The 22,804-nt window shown below is 34.7% G+C and overlaps 1 protein-coding gene across 10 annotated transcripts in view; it reads left to right on the top strand.

Moving 5' to 3' along the window:
• Window positions 1-22,804, top strand: part of Tm1 (tropomyosin 1) — a 157,720-nt gene that overhangs the window by 22,762 nt on the left and 112,154 nt on the right. The window lies entirely within an intron of this gene.

Below are 22,804 nucleotides of genomic sequence, written 5' to 3'. Positions count from 1 at the left end.
GGAAACACTTTAACGGCAAAATATGTCAAAAACAATTTCTGGATCAATTTGTTGCAGTAATAATGAACTGTGTGTGTGTCCCTTTTGATACTTTTGATTAGTTTATTTTTAATATTTATATTTGAGATGTTACTCCCGCTAGATACACGAAACACTCCTTTCTAAATATACGCAAGCCGTACTTTTCTGTTATTCTGAACTTCCTGACAGTAATCTTCATTGGCACAGTTAAAATTTCGCGTAATAAAAATAACTTTTGCTTTATTCTCAGTGAGTTAATGTTCAAGTATACTTCATACCACAGTTATCTTCTGTCATACTTCAAGAGCTGCAAGGATACTGCCAAACTAAATTTATAGCGCTCTCTCTCTCACACACACACACACACACACACACACACACACACACACACACACACACACACACACACACACACACACACACACACACACACACACACACACACACACACACACACACACAAACTTAAAATCCATCACTATTTAACTTCTCTTGTTCCTTGTAACAATATAATTCTTCAAGTATCATCACGAGGCACATTCTCCTCTCTTCTTCCGAATAGTGACTTCGGTGATGTTATGGGTTCAAATCCCACTGTCAACATGGATGTTAGTGAATATCTGCAGGTGGTAAATGAATTTCATCGAACGGTTTAAGACCACCACTTCTTTTCTTATTGAAGAACTGTAATGACGTTTAAAAAATTCTGTATTGGGTCTCTGAAGAAGAGTTCCTAGATTATATCGCCCTCCTTTTTTTAAAAAAAAAAAGAATTGAATGACATAAACTGAGAGTAAAGAAAAAAGGTTTAGTGGTATCACACGACTAATTTTGGCTTTTTACAGCCTTCTTCAGGTGTTTTCATAAAAGAAAAGAAAAAACATTAAACATCGAAGATAAAAAAAAACTGTGAACAGCACAGAAAAGTCACTATGCATATTTAACGTGAAAACGTTGTAGTTAACGTATTCAAAGCTGTTCCTTCGTTGGCCACATTGGGTGAGTGCGTGCGTATAGCATCTCGTGAGCGCCAGTATGTGATCACAGCAGCATGACAATCTGGGAGGTTGTAGCTTAAATTATTATTTAAATGTACAGGGTTGAAGATGATTTCTCTAGATTCTACAATTTTTCTCTCCAATTCGTCATGGCAACGGTAAAGGAACAGGAGGGACATCACTTACGTGCCAGTGCTTTATCCAGCCATATCCTTTTTTTCTGCCGATTCTGGTGATCAAAACCATAGTCATACAATCCTTTGGGATAGATCTAACAACATTTTCCGTTGCCGTGACAAATTGGAGAGAAAAATTGTAGAATCTAGAGAAATCATCCTCAACAATGTACATTTGATAATAATTTAAGCTACAACCTCCCAGACTGTCATTCTGTTGTGATCACATACTGACGCTCACGAGATGCTATACGCACGTACTCACCCAACAATGTGACCAACGAAGGAACAGCTTTAAATATGTTAACTACGACGTTTTCACATTAAATATGTATAGTGACTTCCCTGTGCTGTTCACAGTTTTTTATCTTCAATGTTTAATGTTCTTTCTTTTATTTTATGAAACTCGGTTTATGTCATTCAATTCTTTTAAAAAATATGTTTAACAACGAAGTAAATCAACCTCAGTACACACACACACACACACACACACACACACACACACACACACACACACACACACACACACACACACACACACACACACACACACACACACACACACACACACACACACTTTATAAAGAATTGAATGACTAGAACCGAGATTTAAGTAAAAAGGTTTTAATATAAAAACACGACTAGTTTCGGTATAACAGCCTTCATCAGGTGAGATTATAAAAGAAAGAAAAAACAAAAAACACTAAAGCTTAAATAAACTATGAACATCATAGAGAGTCTCCATACATAATTGACACTAAATCGTTGCGGTTGTATTTAAAGCTGAAATACAACCGCAACGATTTAGTGTCAATTAGGTCAGGTTAGGTTATTCTCTAGATGTATAGAGACTCTCTATGATGTTCATAGTTTATTTAAGCTTCAGTGTTTTAGTGTTTTTTCTTTTTTCTTTCTTTTATAATCTCACCTGATGAAGGCTGTTAAGCCGAAACTAGTCGTGTTTTTATATTAAAACCGAGATTTATACTTAAATCTCGGTTCTAGTCATTCAATTCTTTATAAAAACATGATCATTCTTTTATATATATATATAAAAGAATTGAATGACTACAACCGAATTTTAAGTAAAAAGGTTTTAATATAAAAACACGACTAGTTTCGGCTTGTAACGCCTTAATCAGGTGAAATTATAAAAGAAAGAAAAGAGAAAAAACACTAAAACACTGAAGCTTAAATAAACTATGAACATCATAGAAATTCTCTATACATAATTGACATTAAATAGTTGTGGTTGTATTTAAAGCTGTTCTTTCGTTTGTTGTATTGTTGGGAAAGTACGTGCTAGTAGCATCTCGTGAATACCAGTACATGATTACAGCTGAATGACTATCTTGGAGGTTGTAGCTCAAGTTATTATTTAGATGAACAGGATTGAAGATGATTTCCCTAGATTCCACGATTTTTCTCTCTAGTTCATCATTGCAACGGAAGATGTTAGTAGATTTTTCCCAGCAGACTTTGTGACCTTGGGTTTCATCATTAGGATTAGTCGAGAAAAGGATATGACTTGATAATGCACTGGCCCGCTGTCTCTTGTAAGTAATGTCCCTCATGTGTTCTTCCATACGAAATTCAACAGATTTGTCCGTTTCAAATATAACAGTTAATGAAGATAAAATCATGGCTAGCTTGGACATAACTTCTCTGTTCACTAATGTCCCAACAGATGAAGTCCTAACATTACTCAAGGACAAGTTATCCAAAAAAATGTTAGCCTTGCTTACACATTGCATCAAGTTCGGTTACTTCAGATTTCAAGATACTATATACAAGCAAAATCATGGACTGGCTATGGGTAATCCTTTATCCCCTGTACTCGCAAATATTTACTTAGAGGATTTTGAAACCCTATCTCTTCCTTTATTTTAACACCTAAAGTTTGGAAACGCTATGTAGATGATGTCTTCATTATTTGGAGCCATGGACATGATTCCCTTATGGTTTTCCTCGAACATCTCAATAGCCGACATCATAGTGTTAAGTTTACTGCTGAGCTTGAAACGGATAATTTCCTGCCTTTTCTTGATGTCAAACTTACCCGCTCTTCTGGTAAACTCAAAATATCGATATATAGAAAGCCCACACATACCAACAGATATCTGCATAGTCAGTCCCATCACTTCCCTCCTTATAAGCTTGGAATAATTTCCACCTTGGGACATAGAACAAAGAAAACAGGACATGGCCCTATCAGGCCATGTCCTGTTTTCTTTGTTCGTGTTTATTGAAAACAAGACATGGCCTGATAGGGCAGTAGCTCTGGTTCTCTTGTAGAGAACCAGAGCTACTGCCCTATCAGGCCATGTCCTGTTTTCAATAAGCACGAACAAAGAAAGCCGCCAACATGAAGTAAATTGGACAACAACTTCAAACCTACACATTTGCCACGATGAGGTAGAACGCCGCATTGTCGAGTCAAAAGAAATCACCTTGGACCCTCTTCATATGAACAATAATCTCAGCTATAATTTGCCTGACTCTTTGAGCTCTTCTATCAGATACTGGAGATCGAATGGTTCCACACACGCACAAGTGTACAACAATAGAACTTTAACACGGACTATAGCTCAAGTTCATAATAACTGTAATTTACTGTCGAATATTATAGCTTTATAATTGTATAGCTTTAGAGTTGTCGCAATGTTTTTTCAGTGTCTTTTAATAGCTTTCTATGTTCTTAACGCCTGATGAAGTCAACCCCGACGAAACATGTTGCGTTTTCAAATAAATCTCAATTTGTTATAATTCTCGGATTTTTAGTCAGTTTATATTAAAATGAATATATAACCAGGTTTAAAATAGCTTGGTATCTTTAACATTTATTATTCCCAAGGTAAAACACTTTCTACATTTATATCTCATCCAGAGAGTTTTATTTAATGAGGTTAAAACACCTTATGGTAACTTGTTCTGGTAAAATACTTATAAGCTCTGTATTACTAAAATCTTGGTAATTCTAGCCTTTCTCCCACTGATGAGACCTCAATAAAGGTCGAAACCGGTCTGGGTATTGGCCCCTTGCTTTTAATACATAGCATCATACATCTCCTCAAGGAGATGGACTGTGCATTAAGGGTAAATATTAAGAATAGTTATCGAGCTTATTCTATTTTTACCATGAGTTGCCTTGACTTGCACTACTTTGAGGGTCAGCTAGACTTCCAATACGTTCAGGCGCAAATTTGACTTGTTTGTCTGTTTGCTTACTTGGGAAATGGAGTAAAACCAGGTTTAAAATAGCTTGGTATCTTTAACATTATATATATATATATAATATCTTTAACATATATAGCATATACTCATGCTTTTTTATTTTTATATACTTACTGAGATCCGAGAATTAGAATAAATAATGAAATTTATTAAAATACGCAACATGTTTCATCGGGGTGGAGACTTCTTCAGGGCGTGATAGAACATAGAAAGCCAATAAAAAACACTGTAAAGAAACATTGAGTCACTATAAAACTATAAATTATAAAATCGACTATAAACTACAGTTATTTTGAACTGGAGCTACAGTCCGTGTTAAAGTTCTATTGCTAGAAACCTGTGTGCGTGTGATTTCACGAGTGCGCCAATATCTGACAGCAGAGCTAAAAAAAAGTCAGGCAAATTATAGCTGAGGTTATTGTTTATATGAAGAGGGTCCATGACAATCACTTTAGACTCGTGACAATCACTTTTAGACCCCCCCCGTTCTAAAATCATCACCACACACACACACACACACACACACACACACACACACACAATAAATAAAATAAAATAAAATAAAAAAATACTGCTAGTAACATATCTGCACTTTCTTTTTGTTTGAATTCGTTATTTTTCCAAAGTAATTGTACCAGAGAACTTTTAATATTCCGATACCGAAATTAAATTGTGATTATTATAAATTAGCAAATTTTGTATATTTTTTCATTTATATTATTTCCTGATAAGTATAAATCATTAAATTATGTAATATTGGGGAAATTAATGTTTAAAAAAACAGTTTCATCCTACAAAAGCAATATCAGAATAAAATGTTTTGAACATCTGTAAAGCAATCAGAAAGGTGAAAAATATAATAATAAAATAAAATAAATTTCTGTGTGTAATTTGGCTATTGTTAGGGACTTTATAGTCGTCTACAGGACTTCTTCGTTTCTCACTTTCTCAATTATTTTCGTTAGCTTACGGACTGTTACTCGAGCAGGAATATAACATAACCCTCTCTCCCTCCAAAAAAAAACAAAAAAAACATAGACGATTATGTAATACATATGCGCCTTTTCTTTTAAAGAATTCAAATGTTTTTTTTTTCTCAAGATAATTGTATCAAATTATTTATAATTTTTCGATAATAAAAATGAAACTGATCACTATAAATTAAGAAATCATTTTACTGTTGTATCAGTCTGTAAAAGATATGTCAGTATTTCTGTGTTGGGATGTCTGTAATCAAGAATGGAACACGAAACAAGACATTCTTGATGTATTCTTCACTACAGCTAGGAAATTTAGTGTGATTTCTGGGGAAATTTTCTCTATTGTCTTTCTCAATAGTAGTGACAGTAATCTAAATTTAGCTTTTTCTCCAGCTAAGAGGATTATTATGGAGTATTTCGAAGACGTAGTAATATTTAGAATAAATAAATAAATAACAAAAATAACACTATTGAAATTTCAGCAGACCGCTGAACAACTGATTTCAGATTGCAAAGAAATAGTGCAGAATTAGAAACTTCGAATGCACAACAATATTATTGCTTTATTTTATTTTTTTGTCAAAAACGGTAAACTGAAGTAACAGATTTTGAATACTGTCTGAGAGCTCTCAAACCAGTAGAAATTTAAAGTAGTTATATAATTAAGTTTCAGGAGAGGAGAAGGGAGGTAGATGCAGTAGAAAATCTTCAAAATTACATAAATTTTGAATTATTTCGTATAGGATATCCTTCACGTTATATTTTCATATCTACAGTGGTTACACTGGATATTATAGTAATGCGGATCCTATAAAAAAAAAAAAATCTGTTGCAGTTTTAAGCAAAAGACAAAGGCTAAGAGTCTTTGACAAAATACCATTGGATTTAAATTTTTGATAATAATCGGAAACCCCGAGAAATGCAGTTTAACATCATTTGTTCTTCACACAAAAAAATCGTTCCTAAAATTGAAATGTTACGATCCACATAACGGCATTTTGCAAGGAAAGAAAGCAAAATGTCATATTTATTTCAATAAATGTTATTTAAAAAATATAAATATTTGACACAATATTTTAAATGAAACAAACATTTGAAAATTCTTGAAAAAAATATTCTTCTATATTGTCAGTAAAGTGAAGGAACATAAAGTTGTCTTGTTCCGCGACACTGATTTGAAGAATAAAAGGCAGCAAATTTACTATTACTAAATAGATTCATTGCAAAGGCTGATCTGTGGTCATTTCAGAATCGATTATTTTCGCACATGTGAAATTCGTTTTTATTTTGGGGAAAAGATGCAATAATTGTGCAAGAAAAAAAAAATTATCGTAGGACAGTAAAGGATATTCCAAGTAACACAGTACACGTAAAGTCAAAGGCTGTTCCACACAGTTAATCCGTTAACGGCTCTGAAATCGCCATTCAGGAATTAATGGCGAAGGGGATAATTGCATGATTAAAAGTAGAATGCGGATGAAGTTTTGATCCATTAAAATTGAACTGGCAACTATGCAACTATGGCATCTATGGAATCTTGTCCGGAAGCAGTGCGGTATTTTTGTTTTATTCAAAACGTATATAATTACTTTTCATCTTCAACAAGAAGTATACTGCTTATATGGAGTATACTGCTTAAACATTTCGGGAAAAAAAAAATCTTTAACAGTTAAAAGATTAAGTGAAACGAGGTGGTCCATAAGAGCTGACACTGTATTGCTTTGAAACCGTGGATATAAAGAAATTAAAGACGAGGAGAAATGGATACTTGAAGTATCCATTTCTCCTCGTGAAAAACCTATTTCTAAATTAGAGCTCATCATTGGCTGACATTTTGACAATTCAGAAACAGCAATTTAATAGTTGTGTGGGACAAAATTATACAACGAGTAAATGCTACTGGTAAATCTCTACAAGATCCCAATATGGATTTGTTTTTAGCTAATAATATGTTAGTCTTTAGTTGGTTTTATTTTAGATATAAGAAATATAGTTTTTGCTGCTTTAAATGAAGAAGCGAATTTATTAACAGATGAGACAAAATTTAAAGATGAGAAGGAAAGAGTGAAAAAACATGTCTCACGAAATTTCACAATTTAACAATGAGGTTGCTCGTATATTACATGGGAAAGAAAATGTCATTGTTAATACTTTTGTAATGTCTTTGTGATAAGCTAATTTTGGAAATTAATGAAAAAGCAAAAAGCTATTTAGACAGATATGTTTGGCATTTTTTTTTTATAAAAGAAAAATATAGCTCAAGACAAGTACAAGACTAGTATTAACAAAATTTTACAATCTTATGGGGGCTGATATTGATTCAGAAAAATTTATTGGTGAAGTTAAGCAATTTTTAATAATGATAAAGGAAGAAACTTTTTCAATTAAAATATGTACAAATTTATAAACGATGGGTTAAGGTCTACTTTTCCGAACCTAGAAACAATTCTAAAAATATTTTTAAGGATGCCTATTTCAAATGCAAGTGTTGAACGCTCATTTTCAGTGTTGAAATGAATAAAAAAAAATAAGAAGCAACTTGCACCAAAATAAAACAAGTGACCTCTCGTTATTATGCATTGAATCAGATGTAACAGCCTCGATTAATTATAATATCATTTTAGATATATCTGCTAAAACCAAAGCCAGAAAAAAATTTGGTTATCATTTTTTTTTTATTTAAATTTGAACTGATTTATATATCCCTGAGTGTCGAGTCTTCAAAATTCGAGTCATCAGAATTCAAGGAGAACCGGCCTACCAGTCCGGAATTCGGGAGTTGGGCGCCGTAGGCTCCAAGGGGGGCATAGCCCCTAGTGTGTATATATATATATATATATATATATATATATATATTAAAGACACCAAGCTATTTTAAATATAAACCTGGTTTTAATCCATTTCCCAAGTAAGCAAACAGACAAGAGAGTCAATTTTGCGCCTGTAGTGCAAGTCTGGGTGACCCGCACGTACTGCAAGTCTTAGGCAACTCGTGGTAGAGGTGGAACCTTGCAATCTTGCACTACGCTATTTTAAATATAAATCTGGTTTTAATCAATTTCCCAAGTAAGCAAACAGACAAGAAAGTCAAGTTTGCGCCTGCAAGACTTGCATTAAGTCTGGTCACCCAGACTTAATGCAAGTCTGGGTGACCCGCACTTAATGCAAATCTTAGACAACTCGTGGTAAAGGTGGAACCTTGCAATCTTGCACTACTTGCAGGCGCAAACTTGACTTTCTTGTCTGTTTGCTTACTTGGGAAATGGATTAAAACCAGGTTTATATTTAAAATTGCCTGGCAACTTTAACGTATATTACACCCAAGGTAAAAAACTTTCTACATATATATATATATATATATATATATATATATATATATATATATATATATATATATATATATATATATATATATATATATATATATATATAATGCAAATATATGTATACCAATGTTGTGTTATTTTTAGTTATTAAAATGAGTTATTATGGAAATGTCGACTTTTATTCTCAATAAAGGAAAAAAAAAAAAGTATGAATTTGATTAACTGAAATAGACTTGTTCTTTTGGGGCCTCATTATGATGTTGCGCCTAAGGCCTCAAAACGTATAAATGCGTCCCTGGAATGGACTTTTCCGTTTGGCCATAATATGGTTTCCCGCAGTCACATGTGATTTTGTACACACCTGGGAATTTTAGATGGTTGTGAGCTTGTTTGTGATTGCTTAAACTAGATCTTAGTTTGGGAATAGTAGAAAAGCACGTTTTTATGTTAAACGTTCTTAAAATTCTACTCAGTTTCTTGGAGAGCGTGCTGATGTATGGCAAGGAGATATAGCCTTTGGGATCGTCCTGTATTTCTACGTTGTTTTGTTGAGTCATCCTGCGTTACTACGTTGTTTTGTGTGTGTGTGTGTGTGTGTATATATATATATATAGAAAGTTTTTTTTTCCCCTTGGGTATAATATACGTTAAAGATACCAAGCTATTTTAAATATAAATAGACCTGGTTTTAATCCATTTCCCAAGTAAGCAAACAGACAAACTTGCAGTGTTTCTAAGCCTGGCTCCCACTGATGAGACCTCAATAAAGGTCGAAACCGGTCTGGGTAGTGGCTCCTTTAATACATAGCATCTCTTACATCTCCTCCAGGAGATGTGCTTTGTATTAAGGGTAAATATTAAGAATAGTGTGATCAGAGCTTATTCCACCTTTACCACAAGTTGTCTAGACTTGCACTACGTACGGGGTCACCCCTACTTGCAGGCGCAAACTTGACGTTACTTGTCTATTTGCTTACTTGGGAAATGGATTAAAACCTGGTGTATTTATATATTTAAAAAGCTTGGTATCTTTAACATATATATATATATATATATATATGTGTGTGTGTGTGTGTGTGTGTGTGTGTGTGTCCAGCATACAAGACGCCGTAAGGTTTATAGCATTAAATGCTGATTGGTCTGACGTATTAATCCAGAAACATAGACACGAATTCGCCATTCAAATGCCTGGTTAGGTTACGATTATTACTGCCATCTATGAACCACTATAGAAAGTAAAAAAAAAAAAAAATACATATATATAATTTAACTCCTATTAATTTATCAAACAGGCAGCGAAATGTGTAGAAAATTAACTTTCTATAGAACACCAACAACTCCCCCCCCTAATTTTCAATCACTCGTTTGGTCCTGTGTAGTTTGGACTTGAACTAGCTACCTGCCAACTATTGTAACCACTCGGTTAAAAGCTTCCGCGGAGCAATCAGCTTTCCCAATCGGCTTATTTACTTTTTCATCAGGGTATATAAAATATTTTTCATTTGCTGTTAAATAATTTTAAGTTGAATGTTTATTGTTATTTAGGAATGATTTATTAATATTATATTAAATCTGCTAGTTACGATTCGTTTTTTTTTGTTACCAACTAGCTACATTCCTGCGAATTTTACTTTGCTCAGGTGTGGTCATCTAGTTTGCCGGCTCTGTACTTCCGGTGAATTTGACGAAAAGCATTTTCCGGTGCGTGGCGCATGTATTTGACAAAACGTCTCTCTTATATATAAAGTTGTATGAATATATAGATACATATACACCAAACTGATCCATTACTACTGATGAAAGATACTATATGCATTTTGTTAATCAATAAAGGTTTTTGATGTTTATGAAACCGTCCAGATTGTGCTCTATTTTATTGAGGCGCATTTAGTTACGTTAGTACTCTTTATTATACCTATGTTATACAGTATTATTCCGCATATTTGTTAGGTGTCGACTCTGCCAATCGAAAGTTGAACTTTTAGTTATTTAATTTTCATCGTGTTGAATATACCAGTTTTGCTGAAATTACACACGTTCACCTTTCTTTTTAACATTCAATAAGAGTTTTGTTTAGTGTTAACTCACAGTAAGTAATATATCAGGATGACAACTTTACAACAAGGTACGTTGCTTGAAGTGCTAAAGAAGAAAATGAGAGGTATGAAAGAGGAATTAGAAATGGCCAAAGAAGCTGCTGAAGAGGCACAGGCACGCCTTCAAGAAGAAATACGTCGGCGGGAAGAAGTGAGTTTCTTTAAGTTTTCAGTTTATGAACTGCATAAAACATTAAAAGGCTGACAATAATTGTATCTCCACTACTGAGTGCAGTACATAAATAAAACGTGTTTAAATTCGGGATATTTGATTATAAGAATATAATATCTCAAACAACCAGAAATTAATAAAAACATAATTGTATTGTTATTCATTTATCTAGATGCATAATTTATGCATAGGTTGTACCAAAACCCATCTTCCAGTATGCCATCAAATTGATTAATATTAAATTATGAAGCGGGTATTTTAACTACTAACAATGTGCAGTATGGCATTTAAAATTTATTCGTTAATGAATCTCCCAATATTTATATAATGGATAATTCAGCGTTTTATCATTTGAGATCTTTACGTAAACGTTTCGTAACATTTCCAGCAAGTGTTCGCACCCTTTGTCAGAGAATGAATTAATCAATAACGATGCATGATGATATATCACATGTCCTATTGTTTAGTATTTGTGGAAGTCTGATGGAAGAATAAATTAAATAGGTGATGAAACAGTTTCAATTTTAAATGGGAATGTTTGAATTTCTCTTGGCAGCTGTTTCATTCGCCACATATGTATCCATCTGTGGGGGCGAGATTTCAGACTGCATTTTTATGCTTGTAGAGTGTATTTTAAGAAGGTAATAAATTTCACTAAATGGACAAAGGTTGCACACTTATGTAAATTTATATATATATTCATTCATCCACCTACGGTGCTAATGTACGATAGGTTTTTACAGACTTATGTGGGTGGGATTTACACACATCTTGCAAGGAACAGGCACACACAGATATATATTTGCAGTTGTGATTAGTTCTTGACCATAACTAAATTCAGATCTGATGGTTAGAAACATTTTTTTCCTCTATTTTCCAACATATATTTTCCTTTTCATTTTTTCTCATAATTCTGAAGTATTTTAAGAGCTCGGAAGCATGCCATCATTGTTTACACTAATTTTACTTTACTGCTTGTGATAGCTTGGATGACTTATTGAACGTTTTTGATAAGAATAGGTTTATCATGGTGAAATGGCATCTCAAATAATATGATATGGACCCCCCCCCCCAAAAAAAAAGAAAAAAGTTCGATAATGTGATTTAACTCTAGGAGAGAATCACTGGTTATGAATGTATTAATTGCAGAAGTCACTGCAGCAGTAAATATTCATTTCAGACATGCATTCTAGTGAAAAACCATAGAAACTTTCTGAAAATCATATGGAACGTTTGTTAACAAAACTTTTTTTCATTAGATTATTGACAGTTTGTTATTGGAACTTAGACCCACTCCAAGTTCCTCACATTTTGTTTCTGCCCTGTGCCCCTTCTGTGTATGTTTTTGTGACCGCTGTTCTGCTGAACTGGCTATGACCATTCCTCTAATTTCCCTTAAAGCTGTAGATGCATGAGCATTTACTAGTCACCATCTGGTCAATGTCTAATTTCAACCTACCGAACCAACTTCTCATCCTCTTCTTGCCTTCCATTTACATCTAGTCTTTGGAACAGTCCTTATCACTGTTTTCCACAAGGATATAATATCCAGCTTTTCAAAAACAAAATTTCTTCTTAATCACTTGTCCTCACATGGCATATATCTGCTTCCCACAATCTCTTGTGTATGTTGGGGTTGATATATATATATATATATATATATATATATATATATATATATAGACACACACACACACACATACAGGGGGGGTTCAAAATTCCATGTATAAACTTTGAGGGGAGGTAGAGAACATCAAAATCAATGATATTCACATAGGAAAGCATGACCGGAAATGCCACCGGAAGGTACTAACAGGGACACAAAGATATAGAATTAACACAAGGCAGTAAGTAGTGTAAAAAACTTTATTAGGCGTAACTGAACAGTTCAATAGTAGTTGGATACATAATATGGTAAACGTGTCTGCCATCTCAACGTTCGTAAAACCATGCATGTTCTTCGTACAATGTCGAAAGCTTCAATGAGGAAGCACCAATTGCTCACCTGGAGCACTGGCAAACAGCGCCACCTATCACTTCCTGGGGTGGCATTTCTGGTCATGCTTTCCTATGTGAATATGGTTGATTTTGATGTTCTGTACCTCCTCTCAAAGTTTGTATGTGGAATTTTCAACTACCCTGTATATATATATATATATATATATAATTAAATATCTCATTTAAAATTCTTGTCTGCTACAAGTGGCTTGATATAATTCTTCAGCTTCTTTTTGTGCATGTACTGAAATAATATCTATAAAACATGATTTTGAATAAATCAAATTAATTTTAAAAATGGCCAGAACAAATACTTTCCTCATACCCAAATGGTAATTGTGCCCTCTTACCTGTGGCTAAAATTTTTGTTGCAACTTCTATCCCTTATTCATCCACACATTTCTAAAATATTATCAGTGCTAAAACTGAGTGCCTGCTAATCATATCACACTTCTAAATTTCTGATTTAATGTTCAAGGAAAATCTCCTTTTACTGCACTTCACACTTTTTGCCCATCCTCTATTGGATCTTTCATTTCAGAACACCTACACCAAACTCGCCCTCCCCACATTTATGCTACTATTTTATATCCCACTATTTCTAATCATTTACCCTATAATATAAACATCACACCATTCCACAGAAGTGAGCCAAACATATATCATCCAAGTAATAACTCATTCCTGTTAATCAGTTTTCAGAATAATGAAGAAATCTATCAAGTTTAACTTTGTCACTACTTGGACACTTCTTTTCTAAGTAGCAGTTGTCAGTGTGGGATTCTATCAGAGCCATTCCATAGGAGGTGTTGCCCATCTTTGACAAGTTCTGTGGTATGATTTGAAAACATAAATCTTCATCCTGCATTTTGTAATTGAGTATCCAATTACAAAATGCAGTTGGTGGAACCCTGCTCCAGGAAATTGATGAGGCACGAGATTTAGGAGTGTTGGTAGATAAGGAATTAAAATTTAGGGGACACATTGCAAAAGTGACCAAAACAGCTCATCAAATCACTTGGTTGCTGAAGAATACGTTGACAAGCAGAGACAAGCAGGTTATTGTTCCTCTCTATCGAGCCTTGATAAGACCCCATCTGGACTACTGTGCTCAGATTTGGTCACCTAGGTTTCTTCTTGATGGGGAGGAGGTGGAGAGGATCCAGAGACGAGTGACCAAGATGATAGCAGGTCTGTGGAATGAACCGTATGAGAACAGGTTGAGGATTTGTGGGTTGCAAAAATTGGTTGATAGGCGGAGGAGGGGAGATATGATTGAGACATTCAAATTACTGAAGGGTTTCTATAAAATTAATTCAGAAGATATTTTTGAGAACAGGGCTGGTTGTGGGAGGACTAGGGGACATCCATGGAAACTGGGCAAAAGTGTGGTTAGTAAAGGTGTTAGAGCTGGGTTCTTTAGTTTTAGAGTAGTGAATGAGTGGAATGCGCTCCCTGAGTCTGTAGTGGATGCTGTGACAGTGAATGAGTTTAAGGCGAGGTATGATAGATACTGTATGAATGTCAAATAGTTGTGATGAATATGATTTGGGGCCTCCCTCGATGAGTCTAATGACTCCCTGGAGTTGCCCGTAATAATAGTAATAATAATAATATCTAGTTACTCTGCATGTGCAGGATGATGACTTTATTCTCTGAGGTATTGTATCCTATAATATTGCTGCTGAGGTTTAGGACTGCTCCTGCATCTTTCATTTCCTTCTCTATATGAATGGCCTTTTCCTCACTGGCTGTAAATGACATTTATTGCTTTGCTGGTGATAATTCCTTATTTCAGAAACCTGTAATGAGAAATAATAACATAATCACCTTCAATCCATTCTGCTTAGAGACCCACCAATTTATCAGCAACCACCAGTATAGATTTTGCCATTTAAGATCCACAGTTGACCTTATAACTTACATCACCCACCACTGGATATATGCATGGAAAGGTTCGGAGAAACTTGTGCTGTCACCCTCGACATTTCCAAAGCCTTCAACTGTGTGTGTCATTGTGGCCTGCTCAGTAAATTGCCATGCTTTAGTCTCCCTGCTATCCTCTATAATTGGGTAACCAGCTTTCTCTCTGTTCTCTGCGAGTCATGGTAGATGGCTCCCTCTCTTCAAGCTTCACCATCAATGCCAGAGTGCCTCAAAGCTCTGTCCTATCACCTACTCTATTTTTCTTGTTCATAAATGACCTATTTGCAATCACCACTAATCCTATTCACAGGTTTGCTGATGATAGTACTCTCCACTCATCCTACTCATTCAACAAACCATTCAGTACTCTGACATCTCAGACTACAAGATCATCTAAACCAGTGCCATAAACGATTTTCATACTATCCTTCAATGAGACGAGGAGAACTTTGTCATGTTCAGGGCCACCAAAACACAGTCTTGTTTTTTCTCTTGCAAAAAAGATCTCGTTCACCTACCCTTACTCTCAGTAACACGCAGATCAGATCTCTTTGCTTGTAATGTTTATCTCCAGTCTCTCCTGGCATAAACATATCACATTAATAGCCTTCTCAGCATTCAAGAATCTAGGCATTCTCTTTCATTCAAAAGGATATTTTACACTCAACTAACTCCTGATTATATACAAATCCATCCATGCTTAGAATACTGCTCACAGGTTTGGAGCAGTGCACCTAAAACTTCCCTTAAAATCCTTGATGCTGTCCAAAGGTGAACAGTCAGACTCATTGATGATCCCTCTATCTCACAGATGCAGTGTTTCAGCACTATCTATTTTACAAGTACTTCCATGGTCACTGCTCCAGTGAATTGGTGACTATCATTCCTTCACTTTCATTTGCACCTGTTAATACAAGAGCAGCAACTGTCCATCATCCCTTTACTGTGCAACTGCAAATGCACCGAATTTGCTTCTCTTCTTCCTTTTTTTATTCTGTCCACCTCTGTCCTCTGGAGCATCCTTCCTCATGAAGTATTCCCAAATTTTCAGCTCTTCAAAAAGAACATCAATAAACTTCTCAGTCCTCATCCGCACTCCACACACACAGCACTGATGTGCTTATAGGTCTCTTGACCTCTTGTGTATGGAATCAATATACAGTTGACCCTTGAATAATACTGGTTTGAACTGTGTGGGCCCACTATATGCCACAAATTGTCACAAATCCTCAAAAAATTTCCAATAAATATTGGAAATTTTTTGAGGATTTGTGACAATTTGAAAAAACTCACAGACAAACTGCTTACCCTAGAAATATTGAAAAAATTAAGAAAAGTTAGGTATGTGATGAATGCATAAAATATATGTAGATGCTAGTCTATTTTTGTCATTTACTACCATAAAATATGCACAAATCTATTATAAAAAGTTAAAATTTATCAACTTACACAAACACTTACAGACCATACATGGTACCATTCGCTGTCGAGAGAAATGTAAGCAAACGTAAAGATGCAGTATTAAATTATAACTGCATAAAATTAACTTATTAATTTTATGCAGTTATGGAAGCTGTGCTACCATAAAGCAATCATATTGCTGCTTCTTCATTATCAGTGCATGAATCGTTATATCTGCAAATAAATATGAATTTCTTTGTCACATTATCTTTTCATTTTAAATGTCTGGTATTAGTAATAAGTATAACATCTAGAGTGTTTTGTATCATATAAGACAATATTGATGTAGGTACTGACAGACAGACAATTCATCTTGTAAACAGATGATGTTTACATCATCTGTTTACAATCGATAAATACAGTATTTTCTCTTCCTTATGATTTTCTTAATAACATTTTCTTTTCTCTCGCTTACTTTATTGTAAGCATACAGTATATAATACATATAACATACAAAATATGCGTTTAATCGACTGTTTATATTATTGGTAAGGCTTCCGATCAACAGTAGGCTCTTAGTCGTTAAGTTTTTGGGGAGTCAAAAAAAAATAATACATGGATTTTTGACTATGCAAGGGGGGGGGGGGTAGGTACCTTTAACTCCTGCATTGTTCAAGGATCAACTGTGTGTGTGTGTGTGTAAAAACATATACCTCTGTTTTTTTGAACAGCCTCCCTTACTCTGTCTTCCCCAAAGAATACAACTTTCATCTGTTCAGAGCCTCTTTTATTCTTATCCTCTTACCTACACAAGTCGCTGATATAATGTAGATCTCGCAACCTTTCGTGTGTTGGTCAGATATTTAAAAAAAATAAATAAATAAAAAATTAACCCATGATACTAATGTACTAAGTTTATGAACTTTGTGGTTGGAATGCATATAAAAATCATAAGAACAAGCAGATATCTGTATGCTGTCAATGGCATATGATAAAAACTTATGAATTTGAAATGAGTATTATCATAGGATGCCAAATTAGTTGCCTGTTTGTGAAGATAAGAATGCATTACCCAAAATTAGATCCTTCGTAGCTCAGTTGGTTTCAACAATGCCCTTTCGTTGGAAAGATCTGGATTCAAATCCTGTCTGCGACACAAAGAACCTTTATCAGGTGTCATTTGAAGTGAGTTAACTAGTCGCTTATGGAGGTAGCAGGGATTTCCTTCCGGAAACTCTGGTTTTTCATCCCACAACCAGGTAAACTGGCTAGGAGAATACCACCATTGACAGATCAAAACACATTATAACCAACAGCTGTTATATTGGTTTCATAAGATAGTGCTGTACCTGCCCATGTGGCCTCACAGCTGTTGTATCATCATATGCTAACTAACCAATTCAAAATCAATCTGAATCAACTCAATACAGAAGAGAGCAATTAAGTTGATAAATGATCCATCTCTTACCAATTTATTTCCGACTCTTCACAAAAATACACGCTTTGGAAGCAGTAGTTGTTTCTGCTTCCTTCCAAAGTGTGCTTGGAAGCATGATATGGAAATCTCAGCTATCTGATGTGGAAATGATTAACCAGGAGTTCAGACAGTTTGCAGGGGTTCAGGTTAATGGTAGTAGGCCACTGCATAGTCTTGGTTTCTACATAGGGCAGCTGCATATAAGCCATACATCAACCATGACAGTCATCAGTTCAGATTTCGCTCCATAGAGCAGTGGAAGTTTATTATGTGGAGCATTGAATAGTTATAACCTTTTCCATTTTGATTTGTGAGTGTGAACATGGCAGATGCCTGGGAAATTGCATGTGCACATCATTCCAGTTGTGAAATTTAGTGGCAATGTAATGGTCTGGTACTACTGCTCCTGTCATAGATTCTCAGACATTTGGTTTTAATGCTTGTAAGGATGATTACTTATGGATAACACAATGCTTCCTACATTGTGGCAGTTTAATGAAGACTGATCCATGTCCACAAATACTTTATCTGAACTGGCATCAATAATTCCTCCAGCCTTTGTTAATTCCTGTTAAATCAACACAACATTGTACCATGTCGCACTGCAGATGCTGTTGCAGTGTGGTGTAAGAAAAATGAAAATTTGACTGACCTACATTGAATTCCATTTTCACTCTAACAGAACACTTTTCAGGTGAACTAGAACATGGTGTGTGGGCCAGACCTATTCATCCACCATCTCTACATAGACTGGTAGCCATCATGGGCATCTGCAGAGGGAGAGGGCAAATGGGGCAATTGCACCTCCCCTTGGATCTACTTGTGGGAGGAAAAAACTAAAATCAAACAATTAAATAAAAATTTATTGATGTAATTATTTGTCTCCAAGCTTTGGTACCCCCCCCCCCCCGGAAAATCTTCTACGGACGCCCATGGTAGTCATCTAGATAATATAGAGAAAAATGCAGAAAAATTTAATTATTTGTCAAAATGTAGCTCGAACAAAGTCATAGGAAGATGTTGACAATGATATAGAAAATAAATATGAATGTGACAAATGTTTTGTTAGGTATTGAGAAGCTTAGAAATAAAAGGAGAGTGTCACAGAAAGAATAAAAAAATTATGATGGTAACACAAAAATTGATAAGGATATTCTGGCTGTCTGGGATAGTTAGAAAGAGTAGTTAAAATGCTAAATGAGGTAGCAAAAAATTGAACATAGGTAGAGAATATGCAAGAAAATTGTACTCAGCAGTACATATTAGTATTTAATGTAGAAAAGCAATGAATGACTTGAAATGTGGAAATAGTTCCCTTCATTATTACACAGTAATCAGCATTCATTATGGCAAAATTACAAACAACTACCATCTTAGTAATAACTACTATAATAACTCTGAATTTCTGCTGAAATAAACTAATTGCCCAATGGTTTTCATTTATAGTAGCAAAAAATAAATAAAATCTGGAGTCCTCTTTTCTTATATAGTGCTAGAAATGGATTTCAGTCACATTATCCACTAGTAAAACCATATAATGACTCCAACATGGCAACAGCCTCCATAATTTTGCCATAATGAAATGCAGAAAAGTATCTAGAGTAGATAATATTTGAACCATCCTGGCTTAAGCACCTGTTTTGCTAATCATTCTTCTCCCATCTAAGTGACCATACTACCTAAGAATTATGGACACGTAAACACAAGAATATTTTAATATTTGCCAAATATTTCAGGCAACTGAAGAAATTAAATTCCCTTCTAGATGAGGTGATAAGTTTGAATGCAGACACGATAGAAAGGCTAAAACACATTTCGCAAGACCTCCTAGATTTTATGGTCTACCTAAAATCCACAAGACAGATATTCCTCTTCGTCCTATAGTGGACTGCATTGATTCACCTACTTATCACATAGCCAAATATTTAACAAAATTATTAAAATCATATATAGGCAAATCACACTCTTTTTTGAAAAACTCTTCGGATTTCCTAAATAAATTAAAAAAATATCTCATTACAACCTACTGATCTTATGGTGAGTTTCGATGTAAATCTCTATACTAATGTACCTCTTAAAGATACTTTACAATTACTTGCTGGCATCTTCTCACAAGATATTATAAAATTATTTAATTTCGTGATGCACTTTGGATATTTCTTGTGTCAAAACAAATTATACAACCAAGTGGAAGGAACGGCCATGGGAAGTCCACAAGACAGATATTCCTCTTCGTCCTATGGTGGACTGCATTGATTCACCTACTTATCGCATAGCCAAATATTTAGCCAAATTATTAAAATCACACTCTTTTTTGAAAAACTCTTCGGATTTCCTAAATAAATTAAAAAATATCTCATTACAACCTACTAGATCTTATGGTGAGCTTCGATGTAAATCTCTATATACTAATGTACCTCTTAAAGATACTTTACAATTACTTGCTGGCATCTTCCCACAAGATATTATAAAATTATTTAATTTCAAAGCCTGTGTAGCTCAGTGGATGTGGCATTTGCACACCACGGCGCTTGACCGCATGAAGGAAGACTTGGTTTTGAGTCTAGTCGGCGACTAGAGGAAATTTTTCTAAGCCTTTTTTTGATTGGTTCCCGAGTTAGTCGATCTCTGGCACGGGCAAGCGGGTTTTTCGTCCCGTAAACTCAAGAAAATCAGCCGTAGAACCCACATTATTTCAGACATTAAAAAATATATTGTGTTAGGGACCACGAGATGGCGGCACATTTGAGCCGTCTCTCTTCACTGTGTACCGCTTAATTAGTGATAGCCTTGGGCCATCTATCTCTGATTGGTACCAGTGGAGACTGAACTGCCCACTCAGTCTCCAAAAGTCAGATAGGGCTAAATGGCCTCGCCTACTCCTGTATACGGGAATAAACAAGGCATTAGCTTATTTTATTTTTATTTTTTTATTTAATTTCGTGATGCACTCTGGATATTTCTTGTGTCAAAACAAATTATACAACCAAGTGGAAGGAACGGCCATGGGAAGTCCACTTTCACCTGCTCTAGCCAACTTTTATTTGGAAAATGTCCTGTTTCCATCTATATTCCCTCAACCATCCTTTTGGGTGAGATATATAGACGACATCTGTTCAGTGTGGCCTCATAACAGAGATTCCTTACCTTCCTTTTTAGCCAGAATCAATTCCTTACATCCTCGTATTAAGTTTACCATGGAGATTGAAAAAGACAACAGGTTATCCTTGTTAGACATCCTCCTCATCTGTTCACCTTCAGATATTCTAACAACAACAGTTTACAGAAAACCCACTTTCACTGGACGTTATATTCTCAAACAATCTGCTCATCATCCTTATCAAAAAACAAAATCATAAAATGTTTAATCCGACGAGCTAGAACTAATTGTTCAACTCCTCATGAATTACAGAAAGAACTTTCAACTATCAAACATCACCTGAAATTAAATGGCTTCTCCAAAAAAAGTACACAACATCGGTTCGATTCCTACAATCCGATCCAGAACAACAAAGATTCAATACATTGAATTCCAATTCCATATATTTCCGGGATTTCAGAACCAATTTCAAGAATTCTGAAGAAATATAATTTAACAGCCACTTATATACCTATTAACAAAATATCCACCTATTTCTTTTCTTCTAAAGATAAACGCTCAACTATGTCTCTGCATGGTGTGTATCAAGTTCCTTGTAACTGCAATCTTGTCCTACTTTGGACAAACAGGACGGACGCTCTATAGAAAAAAGAATTCAAGAACATCAATCATACATTCAGCACAACAAATCCGATAAGTCTGGATTGGCTGAGCACAGAATAGAGACAAGCCACAACATCCTCTGGTCCAAAACTTGCCTTCTACACAGATGTCGCTATAAATTTGAACGCCTATTCAAAGAGAGTGCTGAGGCCTTACTTCAGTGCCCTAACTTGAATCGAAATGACTGTATATCCTTATGAAAAATATGGGAAAGTTTAATCAAGATAACACATTGAATTTTTTTTTATTTTTAATTGAGACTTTTAATTTCTACATTAGTCTAATATTATTTATAAATTAAGATTATTATATGAAATTGTGAATTAATACCTATAATTTAATTATCACTCTGATGAAATTTTTCCTCTCTTTAATGCTTAGCAATGTAACATCATGCGGCTCATTCTACTTTTGAATGATCAATTGTTGGTATTCCACCTTGTTAAAAACTGCTCATATGTAGCCACTGAAGATAGTCTGTTATTTTCAGATTGAAATATTTGGCAAATATTAAAATATTCTTGTGTTTACGTGTCTATAATTCTTAATCATAATGTCACGAGTGTCTCTAAAGAGTAAAACATACTACCTAAGATTGGCTTTGCTCACATATTCTTGAATGCCAACATCATGTTCCCTTCCTAATATTCTCATTTGTAATATGGTTCTGCTGCTGATGTGATCTGTTTGCTCTTTTTTTTTTTTCTTCCAGAACTCAAATCTATGGCCTCCATAGATTTGAGTTCTGGAAGTTTTATTTCTAACCAGTCTCTCAAATCCATAAGTTAAAATTCTTTTGAACTGTCTTTGCATACAGCTATTTAGTTTATCTGATTTCTCTTTTATTCCAGGTAAATGTATTCATTTGACTCCCTACCAATACCAGCTTTGTTTATTCTGTTGTCTATTTTCATCTTTGATAAAAATTGTGCATAAATAACTGAAATGTTTTACTTGCTCCATAAGTTTCCCATTCAGAATGCAGCTGATGTTTTCACTGTTTCTGTCTATTTCCATGGTCTTTGTCCTTTTTCTGATTTTCATACCAAATTTGTTACAGCATTGTATGAACTGAGGATTAGATGAACCAGAAATCTTTCTCATTCAGTACTAAGGAAATTGAAATGTCTGAGAAATGTATTTTTCATAAGTGAACTCTTGGTCATTGTGAACAAGAGTTTTTACTCTCTTAAGGTTTCTGCCTGGTCTCTGAAGAGAACTAACCAGTTCGAAACA

This window comes from Typopeltis vanoorti, chromosome 3 (genome assembly GCF_054136105.1).
Source record: "Typopeltis vanoorti isolate ZY-2024b chromosome 3, IOZ_Tvanoo_1.0, whole genome shotgun sequence".
Lineage (NCBI taxonomy): Eukaryota > Metazoa > Arthropoda > Arachnida > Uropygi > Thelyphonidae > Typopeltis > Typopeltis vanoorti.
This window is presented reverse-complemented; position numbering and strand designations above follow the sequence as displayed.